The sequence below is a fragment of the Pleurodeles waltl genome, chromosome 9, assembly GCF_031143425.1.
Source record: "Pleurodeles waltl isolate 20211129_DDA chromosome 9, aPleWal1.hap1.20221129, whole genome shotgun sequence".
NCBI classification, from domain to species: Eukaryota; Metazoa; Chordata; class Amphibia; order Caudata; family Salamandridae; genus Pleurodeles; species Pleurodeles waltl.
Genome location: NC_090448.1, coordinates 1,135,670,556 through 1,135,697,039, shown reverse-complemented (window position 1 = coordinate 1,135,697,039; position 26,484 = coordinate 1,135,670,556). Strand labels below are relative to the sequence as shown.

At 44.8% G+C, this 26,484-nt stretch overlaps 1 protein-coding gene across 2 annotated transcripts in view; it reads left to right on the top strand.

The window, feature by feature from the left end:
• Positions 1 to 26,484, top strand: part of FUT8 (fucosyltransferase 8) — a 584,495-nt gene that overhangs the window by 277,400 nt on the left and 280,611 nt on the right. The window contains exon 1 of one of the 2 annotated variants that reach the window (XM_069208897.1): positions 11,764 to 12,114. The exons of the other annotated variant lie outside the window; for it this stretch is intronic. The gene's annotated coding sequence lies outside the window, so the exon portion shown is untranslated. Of the gene's footprint in view, positions 1 to 11,763; positions 12,115 to 26,484 lie in introns of those variants that run through there. 2 annotated transcript variants of the gene reach the window in all.

Here is a 26,484-nt window from a genome sequence, read left to right as displayed (position 1 = left end):
GGTTAGAAAGAAAGTGGGAGGGAATGCCAATCGGGTGTTATTGAGAAAGCGGGGTTCTAGAAGGTGTCAGAAATATAAAGTTTGGTGAATCACTGTATAGGTGCTGAGAACTCAATACCCTTTGATCAAACACATACTACAAATAAATTGATGTTTTGCAAACATTAATTAATCAATATAATCCTATCGCTACCAGAGAGCTTCCAGGGTCTTCTGAAACAAAGTGAGCGAGTTTTGTTGTTGGAGATGGTATTGTGTGGTTCTGATCATCAAGGTATGATGGCTTAAAATATTGCAACAGGTTGGGAGGCGCACTTTGAAGAGGATGTCAAGAGGTATTGAACACACAGTATCTCCTTGAGACTGGGTGTCCATCAAAGGCCCGTGCTAGATTTCATACAGAGAATCTAGGAAGGATCCAGTAACGTAGGCAGTGGTAGACCTGAGAGCCTCGTAGGGATCTAACCCTACAGCACCAACAATGGACACCCCTCTCTTTTATTTAAAGAATAACGACTACCAGTTCTCCTTGAATGTGTTGAAGGTCTGCCCCCATCACCTCATCCCCTTCCAAAAAAGAGTCGAAGCAAGGCTGCTGTTTCTGCCTCCTGGGATTTTGATTAGTTTGTGCAGTTGTCATGCAGACGCGTCCTCCAGCACGCATTAAGACATTGGTGGTGAGGCCCAGGTAGACCAGTGAGGATTGCTAGCGCTTGAAAGCTATTAGAGGGTTAGTGTTGTTCCCAAAGGGTGTGATCTCTTAAGCCAAAGTGGCAATAGGGGACAGTGTTTTTTCGATTGTTCATGTATGATTTTACGTTAGGGTATGTTTCTGAAGTGTTGACCCTGCTTTTGCATTTTTTTCTGTGTTAGACCTGTCACATGTAAGCACCTATTTTCTTAATAGTCGTATATGGGTCCCTTGCGCTAGTTCCCCCAAGTTGTACCATGTCACGTGATGTGTAGATAATGGAGTCATATTTACCAGCCAGCTTCTATTGCCTACCTGCCTCGGTTAAATAGGTGACATCGATTTCAGGACATCTCAAGTTTTCTCATTTCAGTTGAAGTGAAAAATAATGGGTGTCATGTAACCCATACAAAACCTAGACTTTTGTGTTAGCACAAAAAGCCACTTTATTAGGACATGGCTGAAGCTGGATTCATTAATTTACAATACATCAGCGAATCAACCTCGCAAACATATTTAACATTTATGTTATCGCACCTTCTTAAATCTCGCTAAAATGCAAACAAACCCAGAACTGCTTATCCCTACCCTGAAACATCCTTCCACTCTCATTCACAGTGATTGCTTTTCTTCGCCAATCTCTGTCACGCCCCCACCAGACATCTCCAAGCTGATTCCTCTTCGCCTGTTCCAAAGGCCCTAGCTTGTCTGTTCCCCTCTTCTGGAGTCCCTTATCCGGAGGGGGGGGTGAACTTTTCTGCACCTCACTCACCAGCACCCCCCCCCCCGAACTACACGCTACACTGTTGTGCTCTCTTTATGCCTGGCCTACTGTGGCTCAACTTGTTCATTCATGTTCAGTTTCCTCCACCTACAAAGTATCTACATTTTTACGCCACTTTGTCACCAACACCATTCATGCACCATCCATTCGTACCAAGGGAAACAAGCATTGGCAAAGCTAATCGGTCTTGACTATGGCTGAGCTATTGGCTTTGTCACGAGTGGGGGGTGGTGAGTGGGAGGGTGGATGATGGTGTGCACAGCAGAACAGTAAAAAAAACAAAGCTATGCTGCCCATGTCTTAATGCTTTTTACATTAAAAGAAACACCATGGGTGAGGTGGGGTTGGTAAAAGAAACTACATGGACGGGCTAAAGGGGCAGGAAAAGAAACAATGTAGATTGTGTGCGGGGCAGGAAAAAAGCAACATGGATGGCGGGTGAAGGAGAGGGAATAGATGCAAGATGGGCAAGTGGCGGGGAGAAGAAGCACATGCCTAAGAAGCCGATATGGGAGACAGCGTGAACACAAGCACTCTTATGGATTACTTGATCACAAAAACAGTAGCTCCAAAAACAGGAACAGTGGCTGGACACAGTACTCAGTCCATGCTCCAGACGAGGGCCAAACACAAGAAGAGGACATGTCGGAGGCATGCCAATACAAACGGGGAAAAAGCAGAGTGATGCTAAAGCTAGCAATTGGTAAGCTGTGGGCGGGCTGTAAGCCCATTGAGTGTAAACCAAATATCTCGAGGCAGCGCATGCTCAGTCTAGGCAAGACCTAAAAACTGTTGTCTTACGTAAATGGCGGGATGGTGTGCGGGTGTAAACTTTCGCTGCTTTCTCGCCAGCCAATGAATGTAGTAAGCGATAGGCTGAACCCTGATACCCAATACCCTAAATGGCCTTAGCTCTAGGCTCAGCCGCCCCACCACTGACCTATCACAGACCCTCTTTTGTGGCCTGTGGCACCCCTACAAAGCTACACGAGGGCGGGGGGAGAGGTAAGGGGGGTGAGACTAGCCCTGCCTTTGCTCTCGCCGGGCACCCTCATTTCTGTAAAATTATCTTGCCCAAATGTCCTGGAAATGTGCCACGTATCTTCCCCACCTGGACCTTGGATGGTCGATCTAGTAGTTTCATTATTATCTCTTATTGATTATACAATCTTTTTCTGTCGTTCTAATTAAAAAAACATTTCTTCGCTCAAAAACTCCTGCGTTGTGGTAGTATTTCTGCACCAAAACAGCGCATATTGCAAGTAAATATTGCATTTATTTCAACAGTTGTATGTTGATGCATATTTATTCTACAGTGGGAAACGTGTATATTTTCTGCAATAATTCCATCTTGTCATCCTGCTAAACCACGGATGGATAAATGAATGAAATAGCAGGCAACCTGCATTGCAGAAGTTAACCTAGCTCCTTTGACTGATCTTGATGCAAAGCGAAATGCACATTTAGAAACTGGTGCTGCTGTCGGGTCACGAGCGGCTGTTGATTTAAGTTACGATGTCCGATTTTTCGACTTCTGGGAAGAGCTGTGGTCAAATCTTGGCTCTAAGGTAAGAATGTTCAGCCCACAGACGTGGGTGAAATGCGCGGTACAACCAGGACCATGTGCACGAGGAGATGACTAATTTGTACTTAAACTATCAAAGCGTCTTTGTCAGGTGTCCTTTTAATGTTACTTGAATGAGCCTACGTGTACCAGGACCAAGGTAACTTAGTTTAAAAGAAAAAAGTATTGAGCAAATAGAACCATCTTTCAAAACCGCTGATATTTCATTAATATTTCAAGACAGCTCAAAAGGAAGCTCGCAGACCGAAATCGTAGGAGAGAAAAAAAAATCTGTAAACAGCACACCGGCACACTGTAAACAGTAAATGGGCCCTTAAATTTATTAATAGCATTTTAAATGCATTATATGTCTTTCTCTGGGCTGACGCTTTTTTATTTAAAGATAAGCACTTATGGTAGGTCTTCAAAGGCGGAGTAATCTTTGACCTTCCATATTTTAAGGTTACCCTTCTTACATAAAATCTTCTCGATATACATCCAAGCCTTCTGTCACATAGAGTGGCAACAACTCAGTCGGCCACCTCTTGCAAGACAGTCTCTTGATCTTCCTGGATAAGCATGCGCATGCGTGTCATTCTGTTAATGCGCAAGAGCTGACCATACACATACCTGTGTCAAGATATTTGTGCAAAAGGATGTTGCGGAAACCGAGTTCTGGAGCCCGTGCTAGCCCCGCCCCACGGCAGGCCCCTCCCCAGATGCGTCAACTCATGAAATGAAATGATCCACTCAGTGGATGCGCATAGAACAACTCCCTATACGCAGTTGTCCATTGATTAAAACCACTACAAGCTTGATTGAAATGAGGAATAAAAAGATTTGTTATCACACATCATCTTTTCATAGTCGATTGGTAAGACTGTAGTAGTTGTAACAAATTAATTGTGTGTGTGTGTGTGTGTGTGTATATATATATATATATATATATATATATATATATATATATATATGTTAAAATAAAATCCAAAGGAAACCGAGCACTCTCTGCAATGTAGCAGTTCATTTCTTTCTTTCACCAGACGCATTTCGGCTGAAGGTGCCTTTCTCAATGGTGGTGGAGTGCATACAGTTCCCGCTCACTTTTCAAAAGTCTATTGTTCTCCCATTGGTTAATTATTAACAATCCACACATACCTTTTACCTGTGTGAATTGTAAAATGCACCATCACAGCACAAAAACTAACATTTCTGAATATGTCCCACAATATGCCGTGTACTAATTTCCCTTTAGTAGTTGTTCCGCCACAATGGCTACAGGACACTGCCACGTGATGTGCAAACTTTAAGTCTCGAGTCCTCCGCACACCAATTCTCAAATCAGAACATGCTACATCCCTCGCCGCCACTAATATCCATTTTTAAGCCGGAGACAGTAAGTAGTAAGCGCCTCCCCATTGAGTAATGTCCATGCAGGCAGGTTCTCTCTGGTTCTGGACGTATTTACAAATTCCAAGCCAACAGCCACTTCACAACCGAACACATTTCATGTGGGCTCGCGTGTGTGCGTGTGTGTGTGTGTACGTATACATATAGATATTTTTTTCTTATATGCGCTACAGCTGACATGTTTCCTAGTAGTCCTGCTTTTGTTTTGTTTTTCAAACTGTGAATAATACACTACAACATAATATCACTAATCCTGAAAAAAGAGCATGTTCAGAACGTAAAACCTATCAGACCTTAATAAAAACACAAAGCACCACAAAATAAATGTACATAAAAATGTATTTCATATGTAACCGACAATTTTAAGTAAAGTACCCTGTATCTATTTGTTGGGAAGCCCACTACGAGTAGCCATGTTCTTTACAAGCCTTGCGAATAGAAAATTCAGTAATATTTTCCTTTACATAGAACCCACACCAGTTTGTTGACAATTGTTGACTGGCACTTGATATCCATTTATTTGGCCCCTTTTTTTTTTACTGCATAGACCATATTTTAAATGTATATTTGAAACCAACAATGAGTGAGCCCATTAGTTTCACAATGCTCATTAGTGCGTAAGATGTCTGACAGATCAAAGTACAAACACATGTTCACCACACTTATGTCATGGAATCATCTAATCAAGTAGAACAAATATATCCTGGCTTAAAATATAATAAACTGTTAATCATTTACCCCTGTCTTTCTCGCTTTACAGTACTTAATCTGGAGATTCGTATTAATTTGAAAGGCCCAACTTTTTTGTAAGACATCATTCAGTTGACATTCAGGTGTTGTTTTCTTTGTTAAGATTCCTACAATTACATAAAACTCAAGTCGAAGTTTTGGTGTATATTCCTTTCCCTTATATATCACTGAGTGATTCATTAACAATTGCTAACTGGATATCTCACCTTGAACCGGTTTGTCAGTAGGCTCACACAGTATTGCTATCTTGATTTTCTCTCTAAAAGGCAATACATTAGGTTGAAGTCCTCACTTCAAGTTCCTCAAAAGTACCCATGTAAAGGATCCTAAAAGTTATAATCACAGAGCTACTACTTTACTATTAAATATGTTTTAGGGTGAATAGTTCTTTATCAAAAATTACTTTTCTAGTTCCAATAGTAACATTCAGTGGCCGCACCATCTTGAGGTGTCTATTTAATCCAGATCACCTCCAGTCAGTCAGCCAGCCACGCGGTGTGATCTGGAAATTTGACCACTTTTGGTTCCTGGTCATCACTGGTAGTATACTGAGGTAGTACTAGGATTCCTGATGACAGAGTTAGCCTGTATTACTATTTACAATCTACTTAATTAAACTATGCTCACCAGTGTAATCCTAAAATCCCTTATTTTGGGGTTTATTTTTGTTTGCATTTAGTGACCCTTCTTATTTTAATAGAAACTTTTCCTCACAAAGAAGCATTCCTCCACTATAACATGAGGGTATGTAATTAAATAGAATTAAATATAAAATATTTTCCCCTATGGAGCTGAAGAACAAAACTCTTATGTGTCAAGTTTAAAATACTCCGCTGTTAGCCTATTGTACAATCAGGGACCTGCTGACAGACACAACACATTAAACTCAGCTGTGTCTTAAAACCGGAATATCCTAAATAACAGAGTTGTTCTTTATCAAAATACCTTTGTGTTCTTTTGAGAGAACATCTTTACATTCTAAGCTTAATTGTTGAATAGGAGGGATACAAAGGTAATAGATCTTGTTAAACATAAATATAGGTATCAAAAGATCATGCTTCCCACAGAGCGAAGCAAACCTTCTGCATCAGATATGGGATGGACTATTTGTACTGATTAAACCATCTGAAAAATCATATTGGTAACCACAAAGTTCATGGACTAGGAATTGTAATTCCTTGCCCGTCTAGTTATTATTCTTTATTATTTGCAATTTATTAAGCACCTGATATTGTTAGTTATTTCCCTCAGTTGATTTCATGAAATCTTTTATTATAAACAGATTTATAAAAATTATAAAAAAATAATTTTAAAAAACACCCAAATGTCAACCTTCCTCAGATGCATTGAATTTTTCTTCAGTGTTTATTCCTATATATTGCCACGTTGGGCTCCAGTGCCTTTACCTTAAATCACGCGGTTTTATGCCATATCAATCAAACTAAATCAAAAGCAATCTCAATTGACATTTGTCTATCAAATATACTGAATATTACAACGGGACTCGATTCTAATAATTCTGTTCCATTCTAGCAATGTACAGCGTTCCTTTTCACTATTCAAAAAATTATTAACTGTGTTAAATTTACTGATTTAGAAGGTTCCCCGTATCCTTAACACCTGCTCTCATATTTAATTGAACCTGTTGGTTTCCCACAAATCTGATCTTTTATATGTCTTTCTCTGCACGAAAGAGTTCTTATGTGGTGAACCAATGAGTATCTGATATCCTCCACCCTTTAGTGCTCTCAAATGCTCTCTCCGTATCCCTTCTAATTTCCTAGTGATGGAACTGGGATTCTGTAATCCACAGTAACAATATGGTAAACATATTTCTTAGTGTTATCAGTAATAGAAAACCGGATTTGATAAGTTCTGGTTTTCTTCAACTTATGCAATTCATTTAACCATTACATATTGATAACAGATCTATTTGCTTCATTTGAAACAACCCTTTGAATCTGTCAAGGGTTAATCAGGCCCATTTTTAGCCACTTTTTCAGCCTTATCATATTTAGCATTATAGCATCACTTTGGCTTCGTAACTTTTTTGTTAGAGTGAGGTCACTCCTGCCCATATTTGGATTCTCATATTGTAATATTGTACTTATTGTGCTCCAAGCGATCGTAAAATCACAGATTCGAGTGAGGTGGCCTTATCAGACCCAATACCCACAAAGCTCATGTTGGAGTGAAGTCCAACCAGATCTGCTTCCAATATTTTCTGGGGTAAGACAAGGCAGCGTGCACACTTTTTATCATGTGCATTAGACCAGTTTGATGGCATGTGATGATGTTGATTCCTAAACTGCACGGATTTGAGCCTCTCTTCAATTTTGCTTTAATTTTAGGAATTATTGCAATTAATCAAACTCTTCAATAGGAAATGTTCATAAAATAAATGAGTCTGATGTGAAGCAGCAGACCGTAGCCTTACCCCTTGTTTTGATCATGTCTTCTTTGATCAATTTTGGTATATTATGTTGTATCCTTATGTAAACTATACTACTATTGTTTCACTATATCTGTAACGCATAGAACGTTTAAGTAAGGGATGACGGACCAAACACAGAGTCTGTTTACACCATTTAGCATTCCCAGCAATGAACACTGTGAAAAGACTACTTCATCAAGATGTTCTTCTACAAGGTCTGGAATATGCAAATTGCATGAAGGAGAAGTCCTTCTACAGTGTTTAATAGTACAATCTAGTCATGCCACAGGAAGTTGTGTGGCGTAGCTCAACAAAGATATAGCAGAACAGAAGGGGGTTGGTTAAAGAGAATAGCTGGTGAATTTGCGGCTGGTGCGTAAAAGCGTATCCATTGCTGAACATCCCCAGAATATGAGAGATTAAAAACAATATATTATAGTGCTCGAAGAATTAGTTGCCCACTAATAACTGCTCAGAGACGTATTTCTTCTGTGGTGTATATGACAATGTTTGGCATGTTTATTTTAATTGCAGTGACCTGAAGGTACTGTATTCTACTAAAAACTTGTAAACAGTTAATCTGTAGTCTTATTGTCCAGGGTTTTAGATGATCTTCGAATATCCGGCTGCCTCATTGTAAATCTTGATTGCAATTTAATTACGAGCAGCAATTACCTTTAGTGTCCGTGTTCACCATATAGCTCCTTAGAGACACCGTGGAAGGCATGGTAAGCTCAGAGCCAAATAACACCCTTCATTCTGAAAGTCGAAAGGGTGGACCTTCTAGCTTAAATGCATGAATTTGTGTTTATAGCGCTTTCTGCTTTTGGTGTTTAAGTGCTGCTGAAGGTCAGACTGCGGGACCCCCAGTGGATCCCACAAGTGGTTTGAAGACCCTTGTCTTTGTGCAAGAGTTGAATTCAGATCAAGGTGAATGGATACAAAGGATGAGATCAGGGTAAGAAGGAGATGGAGCAATTAATGGCGTCAACTTGGAGGGGTGACGTCATTAAAGGAAAGTAGTACTATTACTGTAAGGTTGGGTGTACTAAAGAACTTGGAAATGCATTAACGAACATGTCCAGCAAATAGAAGGCCTTGGATTATAAATAGGAAATAAAAAAAAAAAGGCGAACCTCAAAAATTATTTCTATCAAACCACACGCCGTGAGCCGCACATTTATAATGGAAGTCGGGTTTGCGTATGTATCTCAAGATAGGCGTAAGCTGGACTTCCATTTTACTCTATTTGCTGTTATTTCTCACTTCTTAATTTTTACCAAATAAATAATTGATGTGCAAAGAAAATGCTGGTTTTCCATGCCAATGAGGCAACTTCATAGTGGGAGACTTCCAGTGTCATTGGAATAGACACATCCGTGGGCTCCAGACTGATGGGCATTTAGGGCGATGAGGCAGAGAAGATGAAGCGGGATGCTCTTCCCCTGGGTCTGGCTTGGGAAAGGCAGAAGCCTCTGTCAGATCTAGGAATCGAGGTCCGTCTGTTCAAGTGACTTGGACTGCAGCATACACAGAAGAGGGCAATGTTTGACCATAAGTCAAACCATCAGCACCCTGTGATATATCCAACTTTAACCCGCACACAGCTTCGCAGGTTGGTTTCAGGTCTGGGATGCTGATGTAGGCCTTGCAGAGTCCGCCCCGGTCTCACTGACACTCATTTTATCTTAACGGTGGAGAACGAGGAGTGTTTGCCCTCAGTAGATACCAGGCTGGGAAAGAAGGCCCATCACTGTTGGGCACTGGAGAGCGCTTTCTCCTTGCACCCTCCTCCCGGATCCCCACCCTTCCTCCCCTGCAGCTGGCCAGCACCCATGTCCCCTTGGTGAACGCCTGCTGCGCCCTTGAGCTCCTGTGCAGGCACGGTAATGACGCCTCCTTTCATGATGATAAGATGTGCGTCCGCAGGTGCACGTCGGGTAGGCTTTGACGATTGTTCCCAGCCTCGGTGTCCGCATCACAGGGAAATAAAGTGGGGTCTTGGGACAAGTCAGCAAACTCTTGAGTGAACCAGTATTAAAGTGCAAAGAGGCCCTTCATGGCTGCAGTCCAGTTACTGGGCCCGGTGTTATCACTGCAGATAGTACACCATGGGGGGGGGGGGGGGGGGGGGGGGGTCCGCTTCCAGCTCGCCACATGCTAAGGACGGGGTCTCTTATCAGCTCCTCTCAGCTGCAGGTCACAGATGCGCCCTGACCACACTCGGGCGTCTCTTTGTCCCAGGGCCACGTCCGCTTAGACTCACAGCCCATGCGCCTCTTCTTACGTCACTCGAGAGTCTGTTTTTGTTCTTTGTCAGGTTTCTGATTCCCCTGAAACCATTCTTTTGTTTGCCTTTCTGCCCTGCTTTCAAAAATGTGCAGAACAAACCAGCTTTTCCCACAGATTCGGACATCCTGTTGGGTTTTTAAGAGGGTCAGTTCGTCCCCGGGGCACCAAGAGTTTGAATTTGTAAGTTTGTAAAGCTGTGTGTTATCCACAAGGATAAGCCTTTGGCGCCACTGATGAGTAACAAAGAGAAACCCGCGAGGAGCATCATGTGATCTGCAAAACTCCAGGTTTAAAGTCCTTTGCAAAGGGTTCTGGAAGACCACGCGCCAGAGCAACGTGCATCTAAAACACGCCAGACCTACTGGCTTTGTCAGTGGTAGCTGATATCAGATAAATTAGTAACCGCAGAGATTTTGTTGTGAAAATGAGCATTGAGAATGTTTCAGTTGTGAAAATATGAGATAATGAATTGGGCATTACTGAGGCCTGTGGGTGGTGGTCGTCTTCAGAGTGTCTTGTTCACTCCTGTTCACCCCACGTTCTCCTGCAGTCTCTCACCCTGGGAGACAACCCTTTCTCTCACATCTCTTTTTAATTCCTCCACATACAAGTCACATCATCTCCTTCGTGTTCATCCCTGTCTTTTTACTCTGCAGTGTGTAGTTCCTTGTGTCCCCTCCCTGCCCCGTCCTCTTCCCTGTAAGTTCATTCTCTCCCGTGTTCTCTTCCTGTGGTGCCCTCAGTTTTTCAGCAGCAGTGTTGCCCCTTCACACCCTCTCACATTAAATGATCATTATATTTCGCACCGTGCGCTCGGCAAGGGGGCCATTTGGATGTCCGCGCAGTCTGAACCCCTGTGTTATCCACTGATATGCTGGGAGACGTGCAGTGCCTTGGTCCTCACTCCAGGACTCTGAGCTGTGGGCCTCATGCACGCACACCCACCCACCCGTGGCGTAACAAAGGCCCCTGCAGCCCCCCTCCGTGCTGGAGTGGGGCCCGAGCTCCAGGTTATCCCTCAGCGCAGTGCCCTGGCCTGAGAGTTCCAGAGTGAGCATGGAGGGTGGGCCTCCGTGTACTTTGCAAGGGGGGGGGGGGGGCTCAAGATCTGTTACGTCACTGCCACCCACAATCTGAACTCACACAGACACCTAGACGCACCTCAGTTCACAGTATGCACTGTACAAGAGTCCTGTGCTGCGTGAAAAACTACAGAAGCCCAACATTTGGAAAATCCAATTCTCTTCGGGAAATCAAGAACACGTGAAATATAAGCAGGGGTGGTATCCCCGACGTGGAACACCTAAGGGGTTTTTACAGCCCCTCTTACAAAATCGATTGGTGTTTTCGGTCTGTAAAGTTAAAGAAATGAATATAGGGCCCGGAGTGACCCCCTTCCCAAAGTTCGTTTTTAATTATTGCTGGGCCTGAGATCTGAAAGGACCCTCACCACTTACAGCCACGGCGAGAATTCAGAGTGCTTTTGAGATGTCAAATAGTCCCTGGTACACTGCAATGCAAGCATTGTGTAGGAGGTGAGTGATGCCCCACACAGCCAACAGCATGAGGTGAGAGAGTTCCGCTGTCAGGTTTCGTGAAAGAAATAAATAGATGGAATGAAACAATTGGGGCTTTTTCGACCTATTTTCACAAAAATGGTTCTCTCTCTCCCACTTCGGTGGTGACTGTCATGCTCAGTTTTGTGCAACCCTCAGGTGAGCGGAAACCTGTTATGAACCTATGTGAATACAAATGTGTTTCCAGCACCCCCCCCCCCCCCATCCTTTGAAGACGTCACATCACGGCAGAGCCTTCACTAGGACTCAAGTCTTCGTCGTGCAAGGATTTTCGGTGCACGTTTTGACGAAGACTCGTCGTCTTTTGCACAGCTGTGCTGACCGGGGAAGTGGGGTTTCCATGGCATCCCTGCGCCCCAGGCACAAGCGCCCACTCACTGGGGAAGGCGCTTTGGTACACACTTCAGAGTGACTGGGCGTGGGTGCGGCTAGCAGTCCGCCTTATTTACAGCCTTCTGTACACCGCTGGCCTCCTCCTTGGGGATGCGGTAATGCATTCAGGGCAGTAGCGCTGGCGGCCGCAAGGCGCTATTCCCCGCAGGCCTGGAGCCCTGGTAGATAATTGAACGAGTAAATACCGAGCAGTGCAGAGCGCGGAGAGCCGTGGCCGGGCAGGTAAGACACTCTGGGCAGAAACCAATTATTTTCGACAGCGTCCCCCTCTCATTAGGTGGATGGGGAGAGGGTTGGGTGCACGGGCTAACCGCGTGCATCGGTGACCACTTGACCCTCCTGGGCGTTTAAATGTATTCCTTCAGCGCCGCGAAGTACGAGACACGGAGGTTCGAAAGCTTCGCAGCACTACTCGGTAAATGCTTTGGTGCCCGATGGGCTGATTGTGCGAAATAATGATGAGTCACAAACGGGGTTGGATAGCCACAGTGAATTAGTAAGGTGCAGTCCCTTGGGAATCACGGCGTCTCTGGTTTGGAAAGCGTTTAGCCGCCTTCAGAGCTTCTAATGTTTGAACTGACATCAGATTTTCCGAAATATGTCAGTGCCCGCTGTTACGCCGTTTCGTTTGCAGTGACATGGTAATGCCAGCCGTTACGCTGTTTCCTTTGCAGTAACTTCCTAATGCCCGCTGCTACGCTATTTCCTTTCCAATAGTATGGCGATGCTCTCTGTTATGCTATTTCCTGTGCAGTAACATGGTAATGCCCACATTACGCTCTTTCATTTACGGTAATGCCCACTGTTACGCTATTCTGCTTACTTTGCGGTAAATGGTAATGTCTTCTGTTAGGTATGCAGTAACATGGTAATGCCCTCTGTTATGCTATGTCCTGTGCAGTGACATGGTAAAGCCCACATTACGCTCTTTCATTTACAGTAATACGGTAATGCCCACTGTTACGCTATTCTGCTTACTTTGCGGTAAATAGTAATGTCTTCTGTTACGCTGTTTCGTATGCAGTAACACGGTAATGCCCGCTAAGCTATTTCGTGTTCAGTAACATGGTAATGCCCATCGTTACGCTGTTTCATTTACAGTAATACGGTAATGCCCATTATTACGCTATTCTGGTTCCCTTGCGGTAAATGGTAATGTATTCTGTTACGCTGTGTCGTATGCAGTAACACAGTAATGCCCGCTGTTAAGCTATTTCCTGTTCAGTAACATGGTAATTCCCATCGTTACGCTGTTTCTTTCGAAGTTCACGCTGAATGCCCTTTGTATATTTTATTGAGCTCAAATGACACAAAGAACATCTAGGTTACACTTTAAACAAATGAGTCTTTGTTTCCGTGCCACTCATACTCCTAGGGATTATATACCTGTGTGTAGAGTGGGCGTAGTTGTCCGCATGTACACACCCCTGCACTTTCGCTCTCCGGCCCCCATGAGTTACGCGTGACCATAAATGTCTGAGCCGGTTACATTTTTCGCTTGCGTACATCACGGTGAGCTGCAACGGTGTCCCCATGAGGAGTAAATCACCCGACAGCCGGTGGTAGGTGTAAAGTTGTAAGTACGCTTGTGAGGCGTGGCAGTACTTTTATGAGTTTTAAAAAACGATTTGTTTTGTTAACATTCAAAGTGCGAAGTCCTAGCTTCTATTGAGTATGTATCGAAAGAATTACAGGACGGTACAGAACGTGCAGTGAAAATATTTCAATTATAAGTATATAAATGTAATTATATGATACATAATAAGTATATTCATATAGATAATTATTGACACAGCTGTGACAGGCCTCTCGCGCTGCTTAGCTTCTTAGAGACTAAAATTAGGTTTTCACTCATAAAAATCGCTACAGCTACCAAGTTAAGATTATTACTATGCATCACTCACAAGAAACGATTACACCGCTGTATAGCCAGGGCCGCTGCAATTAGGCGCTGGAGAAGGCCAATTTATGCAGCGGGGTTGAGTAAATTATACGGCAACGAAAGGCAAATTATGTGCCATAATGCAGCACAATTTTAGGTTGAGCGCGCAAGGGCTTTGCCCTGTTGTAAGTATTGTGGGCTGTTAACCATGCCCATCACTTTCATTCGCTCGTGGGCTTGACTTTCAAAAAGCACTTGATGCCATTGGTAAATGCTTTGTTTGTCCCGCCTTGAGGCTGTATTTGTCACCCCTTGCAGACTGCCCATGCTACAAACTTTTGACATCTGTGGACCCCCACTTTATCATTATTGGAACCACCTCCCCCCCCCTAAGTCATTATAAAGCTGGTAACCTAATCTGTTAATATTATTTATTCTTCTAAGCAGTCACAGACCCACTGAGGAGGCTTCACGGACCCCCAGGGGTCCTCGAACCACAGGTTGGGAACCACTGTTCTAGGGGCTAACAATATGGTTACATGACCATGCTTCTTACAAATTATATTTTTGTTATGTGCCCTCTAGTGGCTGTTTTGAGAATTACAGTCTAATGCCAGAAGTTTCATTCTGATAAAGGTTTATATGATTATTGTATAAGTTTTAATGATCTTTCCTTATTACAATTATGACCATGATTCAGGCCAACTTAACATCCTTATTACACTATGACTACTGTTTGAACGCTCTTGTATGTTTGGGTGACCCCTCTAGTTTATTTCTCCTCTGTGGCTGTCTTGTGTCTTTTTTGGGAAATTGTGTTAGCCAGCCAAGAACTCTGATCGTGGGGTGGTGAAAGTGGTATTCTATTGGAATCAGCATGGCAGATTTAAATTAGGATGCTAAATAGCAACATTTTAATTTTTTGCTGCAGATAGAGGAAGAAGGGAAATGGAAGTACTTTAGTTATATGGAAGGGCAACCAGAATTATATGGCAGGAAAAGACAAAATTATGAGGCAGAGTTGAATTTATGTGGCAAGAAAAGTCCAGTTAGAAATTTACAATGCCCATAGCGCTAACTCAAGCAAATGCGAAACCTATTGTATTGCAAATGCTTGTTTAACAGTACTACTTCATTATTTCGTCATTTGTAAACTTGGTAACACTTTGTGTACTGGTTGCACCTTATTAGTACCAATTTAACACTCATAGCTCACAAGGACCCATTACACCGCTGCATAGCTTACAAGGAACAATTGTACTGTTACATAGCTCACAAGGAACGATTACACCGCTGCATAGCTCACAAGGAATGATTACTACACTGCATAGCTCACAAGGAACAATTAATTACACCGCAGCATAGCTCACGAGGAACGATTACACCGCCGCATAGCTCACAAGGGCTGATTACACTGCTGCATAGCTCACAAGGAACATTTACACCGCTGCATAGCTCACAAGGAACGATTACACCGCTGCTTAGCTAGCAGGGAACAGTTACGTCACTGCATAGCTGACAAGGAGCAATTATGTCGCTCCATAGCTTACAAGGAACTAATATACTGCTGCATAGCCCACAAGGCACGATTGTACCGCTACATAGCTCACAAGGAACGATTACTCTGCTGCATCGCTCACAAGGAATGAGTATTACACTGCATAGCGCATAAAGAATGATTACTGGCCTGAAGAAATGATTAGACCAGTCTAAAGCTTGCAAGTAACAATTATACCTCGGTATAGCTTGTAAGGAAAGATGCCAAAACAGCTGAGTAATTGTCTACCCTGGATTTTTAATCATGTTTAGCATGCATGCCCTCCTTCCCTTTCCTCAACCGTGCAGGGTGCTTGCCAAAGTGTTTCTCCTTCATTGACCTCGCCACGCAGGCAGTTGTGTGTTATCCATTGATACTTGGATCGCGTTAGGCACCCTTGGGTATACAAGCCGGTACTGATAGGTTTTAAGTGGTGCGTTCCGTTGTGCGACGGCCTTGTGCTGGTGGTGACGCGAGAGCCTAACTCAAGCAGTTTCAGTGAATCGTTGATTTTCCTGTTGTTTTTTCCATCCATACATTGGAATTTTCCCTCAGGCCTCATGTTTTTATTTCCATCTTCTAGTTGCGCCTCTTTTACTCTTTGGTCTGCATCAGTGGAGCGGTAAATAGACCTATTCAGAGTGCCATATTGAGTACATAGTGAATGGAGAAAAAAGTAGTAGTAATGACGTGTCAGACCGGAAGTCCAGGCCACACAGTGTGTCTGCTTCCTGTTCACCCTCAGATCTGAAAAGAGTCCCTGTGTCACCAGCAGTCCGCCCTGTAGCACTCTCCTGCAGTTCCGCACCAGTGTGGTAGAACCTCCCAACAGGAGATCCTTGTTCTCCTCCTCCTAGGGGGGCCCTGCCTCACCCTACACCTTCACCACATATCATGCCTCCGCACGTGCCTTCCTCCACCCGAGCCATTGCCTTGCTCCCACTGCCTCCCCTCTACTCAATCTATACTCCAGTTTTTGTTTGCAGCACTGGTCTTGCTCAAGTTGCCCTCCGCGCAGGTTCTTCCCCTTGACCCTAGATCACTGTTCATGTCCTTTCCACCATAAGAGTTGCTGCTTTTCTTCCTCATTGCATAGATTTGAGGGGATTGGGTTTCATCCCCTACCTCACCATAGCACACCTACTGATCTGCTCTCACTGCAGAACCAACAGTATCCCCTTTAGGGAGAATTGAAGGCGCCTGCCACTTGTAGGCATTCGTCTTCCTGCAGTCCCTCAGTGGCTGCGGGGTGGAGGAGTGTTTTTAGGGTCGAGCCTGTGCTAGCATGCGCTTGCGAGACTCTGTAGGAGTTAGAAAAGGGCTTGGAGCCCTGTCCATGTCACATCAGTGTCTTTCATTGGTTCGTGGGCTTGCCTTTTAAAATCAGCTTGCTTTCATTAGTTGAAGGCAAGCATATGTCATGCCTTTTCCGGTGGTTAGCCCTCCTCGAGCGCACCGACCAACCACTGAAAACATACGAGGCTTGCTGTTTTCCCTCTGGTTTGTGGACTACTTTTTATCTTTGTTTGCAGCGCAATATCACTTGTAGAAGTCGAGCGCTTTGCATGACATCGACCCTGTTACATAGTTAATTGCACTTTTGCCGGTTACGTAGATAATTGAACTTTTGCCAATAGGTTTCCCTACTAGTGAACTGTAGCATCGCGATTGCGCTCTTTTTTCCATTTAATGTGGCAAGAAAAGTCCGGTTGGGAGTTTACAACTGCTAATAGCTCTGCCTCGGAGAAACGCAAGATCCGTTGCATTGCAAATGCTTGGTGTCGTATTGTATCCATCCTGGAGAGGGGACACCAGGAAGAGGGGGAATCAGGCCAGTGTTGACCTCTTTATCAGTGGCCTTAGATCATGCACCACACCAGTCTCATTCCCTTTCCTAAGGGAGATGCCCATAGATCAGGGCCACTTGAATTATGCAGCAGGAGAGGGCCAAATTATGCAGCAAGGTGAAGTAAATTATTAAGTAAGAGAAGGCACATTATGCGGCATAACTCAGCACATTTTCTGTTAATAGTTTTACCTCATTATTTCGGCATTTGTAAGCTTAGTAACTCTCTCTGTGCCCTGGCTACACCTCATTAGCACCAGTTTAACACCCAAATGTAGCAATAAGCAACAGAAAGGTGACCAGTCCACTTTGCAAAGGGCCTTCCGCTGCACGTCAACATATGTCGCAATTTTAGTAACTTTTGAACCATTTGAGTTAACTTTTTTAAAAAAATTTAACATCCGCAGATTATGTGGCAGATGACGTATTGTGTGACAAATGCGGCAAAACTATGATTATTTCACCTCAGCCGCACAAGCGCATAGTTTCAGTGGACCTGCCATAAATTAAACTAGAGATGAGAAGGAAGAATGTACACGTGAGTAATGGCTGTTCCTAATCACCCTAAAAATGCAACTCCTGAGCTTGCATTTACCATAAGATGATGTAAAACCTATCCATGCCCTTATCCACCACAGACGAATGTTGCAGGACTGCCAATCTAAGCTACACCGGGACTTCTCCTTTCAGTGGTCGTGGATCGCACCTATAGAATAATGTGATGGGTACCATGAAATTCACCGCCTACACTTGATGTTCTGCAAGTTTAATATTCCCCGTCCAAAGATACATTCTGGTTGTGAGACTAAAACCCTTCAAATAAAGGGTCCATTTTGCCCTAGACTGTTCTTCCATTGATAGGTATAACTCTTAACGCATTTTACACAAAAGGTAACATGTACTTTGTTGTACTGACCTGGGAGTGCAGTTCATGTGCACTTGCTATTTGTTAGCTAGCACACTAATGTACAACTTCTCAGAGTTTCACTCATTTAGAAGACTGTAGTAGTTGGCTCCCTAGACTTATGTTTACAATATCCAAGTCAGTACCTTTTCTGCATTGTCTCCCCAGATTTATTTTGGCCTTTTCTGATCTTTTTTGTGTTGGATTTTGAATTTTGTGCGTGTTGCCACTGCTAAACAGGAGTAAATTGCCTGTGCTCCCCTATAAACATGGTTAAATTGGCTTAACTCTTTAACATATCTAAGTTGCTTGTAAACCTGCTGGTAAATAGTGTAAGGAATACTCCCAGGGCCTGGAAGGTAAATGCAACCTATGGGCTGTAGCACCTCTGGTGATGACACAGAAACGTAATTGGGGCAGACAACAGCATTGCAGGCTTCCCTGATACATACAGCAGGCAGACCACATGCAGCACTAGGAACCGGTCTCCTCAGACAGAAAAGTTATAGCACAGGCATCAGCAAGTGCCATCTTCCCTCACACACCCAGCACTGGTGCAGCACAGGAATCAGACATGTATGTTCCCCTCATAGAGACGCAACTGGTACGGTAGAGTCAGAAACAATACAATGATCTTCAGACACCGAGGGTTAGATGAGTTCCAGAGGCAAGCTTCTCTCACACACAGAACAGGTACAGCATAGGCAGCAGAAACGCAAGCTTCCCACATACTGAAAAATGACACTATACACTCATGACGTACAGAAGCTAGCCAGGCTACCCGTGCACTGCGGCGGACCGCAACATTTCAGGTTTACCCACGCACACGGTCACACACACTCGCTCACAGACACCCTCTCTCACCCGCAGCAGTACTAGACTCCCACAGATACACAGCATATATAACACAAGCTGCCTACGTATACATAAAGTCCAGTACAAGAAGTAGCTCTTTTGCACACACTAAGCATAAGCAGCACTGTAAGTATCAGAGCAGGTTCTCAGACACAGAAGAAACAGCACTGGTGCGATCAGCGCAAGCCTGACTCACCCACAGACCACAAACACAGCTCATGCAGCAGATTTTCAGGAGTCCTAGCTCACAACACATTGACATCACAGAGTAACATCAGTGCAATCCTTCATCACACATAGAGGAGGTACAGCACAGGCCACTGCAGTACAGAGCTACTAACTCAGTAACATTGACGGCAAGAAGTACCCACAGTGCAAGCCTCTCGCACACAGGGCAGGGACAGCATAGCCGGCTACAAGTCAGAGTTACTAACTCAGTAACATTGACGGCACAGAGTAACAGCAGTGCAAGCCTCCCTCACACACACGGGGCAGGTACAGCATAGGCGGCTGCAAGTCAGAGTTACTAACTCAGTAACATTGACGGCAAGAAGTAACCACAGTGCAAGCCTCCCGCACACAAAGGACAGGAACAGCATAGGCTGCTTCAGTATAGAGTTACTAACTCAGTAACATTGACGGCACAGAGTAACAGCAGTGCAAGCCTCCCTCACACACAGGGAAGGAACAGCACAGGCCGCTTCAGTATAGAGTTACTAACTCAGTAACATTGACGGCATAGAGTAACAGCAGTACAAGCCTACCTCACACACAGGGAAGGTACAGCACAGGCCGCTGCTGTACAGAGTTACTAACTCAGTAATACTGACGGCAAGGAGTAACCACAGTGCAAGCCTCTCTCTCACACGGGGCAGGTACAACTTAGGCCGTTGCAGTACAGAGTTACTAACTCAGTAATACGGACGGCAAGGAGTAACCACAGTGCAAGCCTCTCACACACAGGGCAGGTACAGCATAGGCGGCTGCAGTACAAAGTTACTAACTCAGTAACACTGACGACACAGAGTAACAGCAGTGCAAGCCTCTCTCACACACGGGGCAGGTACAGCATAGGCAGCTGCAGTACACAGTTACTAACTCAGTAACATTGACGGCACAGAGTAACAGCAGTGCAAGCCTCTCTCACACACAGGGCAGGTACAGTATAGGCAGCTGCAGTACACAGTTACTAACTCAGTAACATTGACGGCACAGAGTAACAGCAGTGCAAGCCTCCCTCACACACGGGGCAGGTACAGCATAGGCAGCTGCAGTACACAGTTACTAACTCAGTAACATTGACGGCACAGAGTAACAGCAGTGCAAGCCTCCCTCACACACGGGGCAGGTACAGCATAGGCAGCTGCAGTACACAGTTACTAACTCAGTAACATTGACGGCACAGAGTAACAGCAGTGCAAGCCTCCCTCACACACGGGGCAGGTACAGCATAGGCAGCTGCAGTACACAGTTACTAACTCAGTAACATTGACGGCACAGAGTAACAGCAGTGCAAGCCTCTCTCACACACTGGGCAGGTACAGTATAGCCCGCTGCAGTGCAGACTACATTGTATCAAAGAGTGCAAGCATAGCTGTTGCTGCAGCAGGGTAATTTTTAGGCACAGTGCAGGTAGTAACAGTATATTCTTAAAGCCTAATAAACACGTCATGCAGAGGAATTGTGCCTGGCGTGGACGGCGGTACAGCTTTTACAGCACTGGCAGGGACAGTGCACTCTTCAGTGTACAACATGGGAAGCAGCAGTGCAAGACTTGCTTGCGTAGAGTAGTACAGAGGCAGGGCACGCGGTCTGTGGGGTTTGACGTGGGCACATAGGGGAAGCACCAGGCCTAAAGGGGGTGGGTTAGTGGCAGGGAGTAGGTAGATAGTGGTGGCTTAGAATGGGCCATGAACCTTCCAAGATTCAGGATACGAGTGGAGGGATGGAGCAGGGGGAGTTGTGGAGGGGACCTGTGTAGGGTGTTGCATGCTCATGATGTTGATCTAATCTTTGCTCTATCCCTACCTCCGACTGCAGCCACCGGAGCCGGAAGAGGCGGTGCCATCACAACCAGAAATAAGGCTGGGCCAGTAGCTCCACTTGCTGGGACAGATCGAAGGCCTCAGTGGCTACCTTCCAGGCCCTCTGTAAGGGACCCTGCGGCTCATGGACTCTACTAGGACTTGAGTGGGATTGAGAGCCTCACTCCAAGCTCGTCGTGGGGCTTGCTGGTGGTAGAGGATCCTTGAAACAGACACACGGAGGCAACATTTGCTGTACCTCTGCTGTTCAGGAACTCTCTATTTGTGGCAATATGGGCCAAGCCCAGAGTTTTGCCCTCATTCAGTGAGGTTAACCTCCACCTTGCAACAACAACCAGGAGGGACACAGTGGAGACTCCACTAGGGTCCCAATTACCGAACTGGCCCAGTGTCCCAGTCTGTGCCAGGCGCACGCTTCCTAAATGTGCACCCGACGCAGACTAATACAGTGCACCCTATTATCATGAATGTGCTGCCCCATGTACCTCCTTAAACTCACGGCTGCCCTTTGGCAGTACATTCGGTGAAAGATGAACTAGCTAACTGAAGCAGTTGTCCCATGTTTTACAGTGTAAGCTGCAGACGCATACACTTTACAAAGGTTGGACAGGGACCCCCCTGTGTTTCCAGCAGTGCTTAATTTGAGCCAGTGGTTTCTGGTGTGGGGACCTGCACTCATTTTTGAGGGCCGGCACTTATTCTTCTGCCTCAAGCATTTCCCGCAAGCAAAAGACACATATCGGAAAGACGGAGGAAGAGAAAAGCGAAAAAAGCGTCACAAAGAGAGAAAACAGAATGCTGCAAGAGTGAGCTAAAATGTCAGGGAGTGGCTGCAAGTGGATTAAAAAGGTCCGAGATGGCTTCAGGATTACGCTGCCTCAGTATTCTGTGCTTGCACATTTTAATTGCAGCAGCCTCACGTGTCAGACGAGAACTTTGGACACCGGCACATTTTTATTTACAAATTAAGCACTGGTTTGCAGTGTGATTGTACCCGCCTTTAGGTAGATGCAGGGGGTACCTGAATCCACCTTAGCTGCCTTCAGAGGGCTGCTCTCCGGTGACGCGCTAACAATGTGCAGCTTAAAGTAGTGCATTGCCAGTGCGCCTCTTTAGGGCCTGTTTGCCTCTGTGCCTGTAATAGGGAGCAGCTGCAGAGTCAAATTCCCTCAAGGGAACACTCTCTCAGAAGCATCTGTGAACCCTTCTGTAACACCATAGTGCCTGGAGCGCACAAAAGCGGGCGCATGCCGCCTTACTCCCCAGGGCACGCTGCGTAATACAGCCCTAAGGGCCATTGAGTGAAACTCGTTGGGGTTGATTAGGAGTAAGGGCAGAGGCAGTATGCTTAATCGTGCACAGACCTGTCACCATTACACCCGCCCAGCGCTGTGGTGCTCGCTGCACCGCCTTCAGCTACACAATCGGGGTAGAGCTCAGCACAGGCGAATGTACAACAGTGGCAAAAAGTGCTTCTCTGCGTGTGTTTGGAAATGCTGTTGCTTCCATGCCCCTTGAACTCAGAGGATCCACCACCCAATGCTTAAAGGAAAAGACACCCCCAGTGCTTCTACTAATGTAGCATTTTTAGGTCTGGCATTAGCCAAGACCTTTTAGTTTTGCTAAAATTGTGTTCAGTATTCTTATAGGAGCTTTCAGCCAATCCTCTTCATCCTTTGGTCTGTTATTGTGTCATTCAGATTTTATTCTGCCCGCTACAGCACACAGCACGGGGTAGTCCATTTTGGCCATTGGCCAGACCCTCCAGGATTTTGCGATTTGCAAAAAAAAATAAAGGCAGCGATATTTAGAAAAGCCGCTGCACAATCATAGTTAAATCCCTCCTTTAACTCTTCTTTTATAGGCCTGGCGCTGCTGCGCTGTGCCATTAAAAGGAGGCGTGGCAGGCAAGAGGTGTTTCCTTGCTTTCTCTGCCTCCATAACAGAGCTAAACAAAAGACTGCAGGAGGCCGGGACTTAAGATATCTTAGTGTCCCACCCAGCCTCGTCTGGCAGTCGTTGGTCCCTTCGCCCCGCCTCCCCGTGGCACTTACCTGTTCTCCTCCCCAGCCCTAGATAGCTCCTCCTCCCTCCCCACACCAGAGCACCCGTCACACGCAATACGTGTGAAATACATGGTGCTGGAGGGGAGCTCTTACTGTAGCCCCACTCTTCCCTCCTCACACCTTAAATTAAGTTGGGAGGTGAGCAGAGGGGGCTGAAGTAACAGCTCCCCACCAGCACCGTGTGTCTGATGCTGGAAAGCTTGGTGCAACTTTAAATTTAAATCTGCGTTCTGTGGCACCAAGCATGTGTCTTTCCTGTTCCATGCAGTGTTGGTTTACTGGCCCCAAATCTGGTCCACAGTATTTTTGTGACAGGCATGTTTAGTGACTGTTGCTAAAATGCTGCAAATTTTTCTTTTTTGGACTGTTCTTTTTTTTTTTTTTTTTTTTTGAGGCTGCAAAATTTGGCAAAACGGACTGCAAAACGCTGGGGGATCTGATTTGCTAACCTCACTTTGAGTGACCGCATTCTGCTCTTTCACAAGGAGCACATACAAACATAAATAAATTCCTTTGTGCCAATGACTGCTAAGGCAATGCGCCTGTTTTGCGTAAAGAATATGAGAGAAGGGCCCAGCAGCTTCCCCCACAATAACATGTTACAAAAAACAGAAGAAAACAAAACAGGCATTAAGTCAAAAAGGTGGTGGCCAATACTAGACCTATTATCTTTGCCAGTGCTTGTTTTTTGTACTACAACTCCTGTACCTTTCTGCTTTGCTGCTGGAAGAACTAGTTGTCAAACTGTAAAAGCAATCGTGCTGAAGATAGAGACTCCTGCTTTAGACATGGACTGTCGAATGTGGGTTGGTGTTGAAACCCGCTTCGATGTAGTCCGCACAGCTTCCTGATTAGGCATGGATGACACCACTGTTCTGGGAGGGTCTTACGTAGTGTAGGCAGTAGCTCATGCTCAGTCTTTACTTATGTGACCGTAAACATTTGAAGTCCAGCCATCCAGCATTACTCAGTCATTATGCCGTATGTTCTCCAATCTTGCTTGAAAAGTTCAGTTATCAGAGGTTTTCATAACCATAGATGGTATTCTAGGGCCCTTGGCTATGATCGTCCAAGGATCTGCCATCATCTCTTTTCTATGTCTGTTTTCTCATGGTCCACTCTGCATGGTGTTTGTCCTTGGAATGCAGTGAAGTGCAAACTTCTGCATGTTAAGCAGACCTGATGCGTGTCTCAAGAAGGGGCTTGGTAGGGAAACAGAGAGGCCACTGGTGGTGTGACAGCTGCCTAAGGAGCCGTAGCCTTGGGAGCCACCTTTTAGGTCAGTGTGTACATTTGAAACGAATGGCATATCTGTGTTGGGATCTTTGTAAAGAATGTTTTAGGAGTGAAGAGTAGATGTCCAGCTGGTTGGCTAGCTGACAATCTGCTGACTGGCGGCTCTACTCTTGCTGTGCCGTTTGATTTAGTGGCGGGCTGTGGTACGGACTGCTGTGCCCTTGAGTTGACATACAGTATACATACCTCATTTATTGAGAGGTTCTGCAGTCATGCTTGTACACAACACATTTTGTTTCAAAATCCGCTGGTGGTGTGGTGGGTGCTTTATGAGCGGTAGCATTGGTAGCCACCTTTTAGCTCAGTGTGTTGATTTAAAACAGCCTATCCGTTGTTGAGTTTTTATTTTATAGAGAATGTTTTAAGGGTGAAGAATGCTTCGTTAGCTGACGGTCTGCTGACTGGCGGCTCTGCTGACGGTCTGCTGACTGGCGGCTCTGCTCACGGTCTGCTGACTGGCGGCTCTGCTGACGGTCTGCTGACTGGCGGCTCTGCTGACGGTCTGCTGACTGGCGGCTCTGCTGAGCAGTCTGGTGACTGGCGGCTTTTGCTCTGCTGAGCAGTCTGGTGACTGGCGGCTTTTGCTCTGCTGAGCAGTCTGGTGACTGGCGGTTCTGCTCTTACAGTTCATCACAGGCTGCGCCTTCTGATGAAGTGGTGGACCGTGGTAAGGATTGCTGTGCCCTTGACTTGACGTACAGTATATATCATGAGGTTCGGCAGTCACGCTTGTACACTGATCATTATTTTTCAGAAGCCATCTGTGGAGCACCCGTACTTCATAAGCAACATCATCTGAGATGCATTTTATCTTAGACAGTTTCTTAGAACATACTTTTTTCAGATGTCTCTCAATATTGGTGATTGACTACAGCTGTAATTGAAGAATTCCAGCACCATATGGTAAATGATGTAACAGACAATTAGAGATACCCTGTGTTTCCCCTAGGAGTTTGTGTGCAGACCAAATACACTTTAAGTAATCCGAGTGCAGTTACCTGCTTTCCTCCTGGGATTAACCATCGTATGTATGTGGTGTTGGTAAAGCAGGACCATAGCTGGAGATCAGTGGAATACTGAGCAGTGGGCATGAGCCCCACAATACGACATGACACGACACACAGTCGTTTACCAAAAGGAATCAGTGCTTGTCTTCAGAAAACTTTAAGAACCCAAGGCCAGTTGTCGCAAATGATGACCGTTTGCTATACTTTTTAAGATTAATGTACATGGCCGATTATCGAGATAGGATGTATTCTTTTAAGAACCCATTGAATATGAATTTAAAACATTGATGAAGCATTCAAATACTGCCAACTGTTAATAAGGTATCATTTCACACACTGTGATTGCATCTTTGTGTTACAAAACTGGGCTATCTTAAGCTTTTTGCTTCTGCTGCCTTTACCCCTGTTCCAACAGGCAAGTCATGTGAGGTTTGCTCTACTGAAATGTTTGGTGAGCATAGCAATCGAGGTAATGTCTCCAGCTAGCCACAGTCATAATGGCATCCCTGTATGCTGCTGGGCACTATTGCATCACATACTTTGTAGAAATACTTTGTTTATCCAAGGAGCCTCAAAGTCATATGAAATAAGCCACATTCTCAGCTTAGGTAATATCATAATAAACCTTGTGGCCAGAGACCAAGACAATTGTAAATGTTGGCAGAAGTCTGAGTGGATGTTGTTGCACAGTAAAACATCTTACCCTTTTGCATTTTTCTGTATTTGGCTCATTTGGCATCAACACGATCCTTCTTCCAAGATGAAAATGGTATTGCAAAGGAGTCAATTACATTTTCTACACAGTTTTCTTGTGGCCTGTAAAACAGAAGTAGAAAGATGCTCACAATTGTCTCTAAAAGTCAGGGGCTTTGTAGCTGCTTTCTGCAGTGCTCGAATAACAGTGGACACTGACTGCAAATAGAATTTTCAAGTTTATTTACCTTTTAAAAAGCAACAAGCTTATTAAACCAAGGGAAATGATTAAGGCTGGCAAGTGTTTTAATTACTTAAATACATTTTGCTTTGAGATTAATAAGCTTTTAAGAAGGCAGTCAGAAGAACTCCCTTTGGTTAAACAGCTCAATTTACTCAAATACTATTGTTTCTTTGGATTATGGAAAACGCTTTATGGGTATAACATCATTCCACTGAAA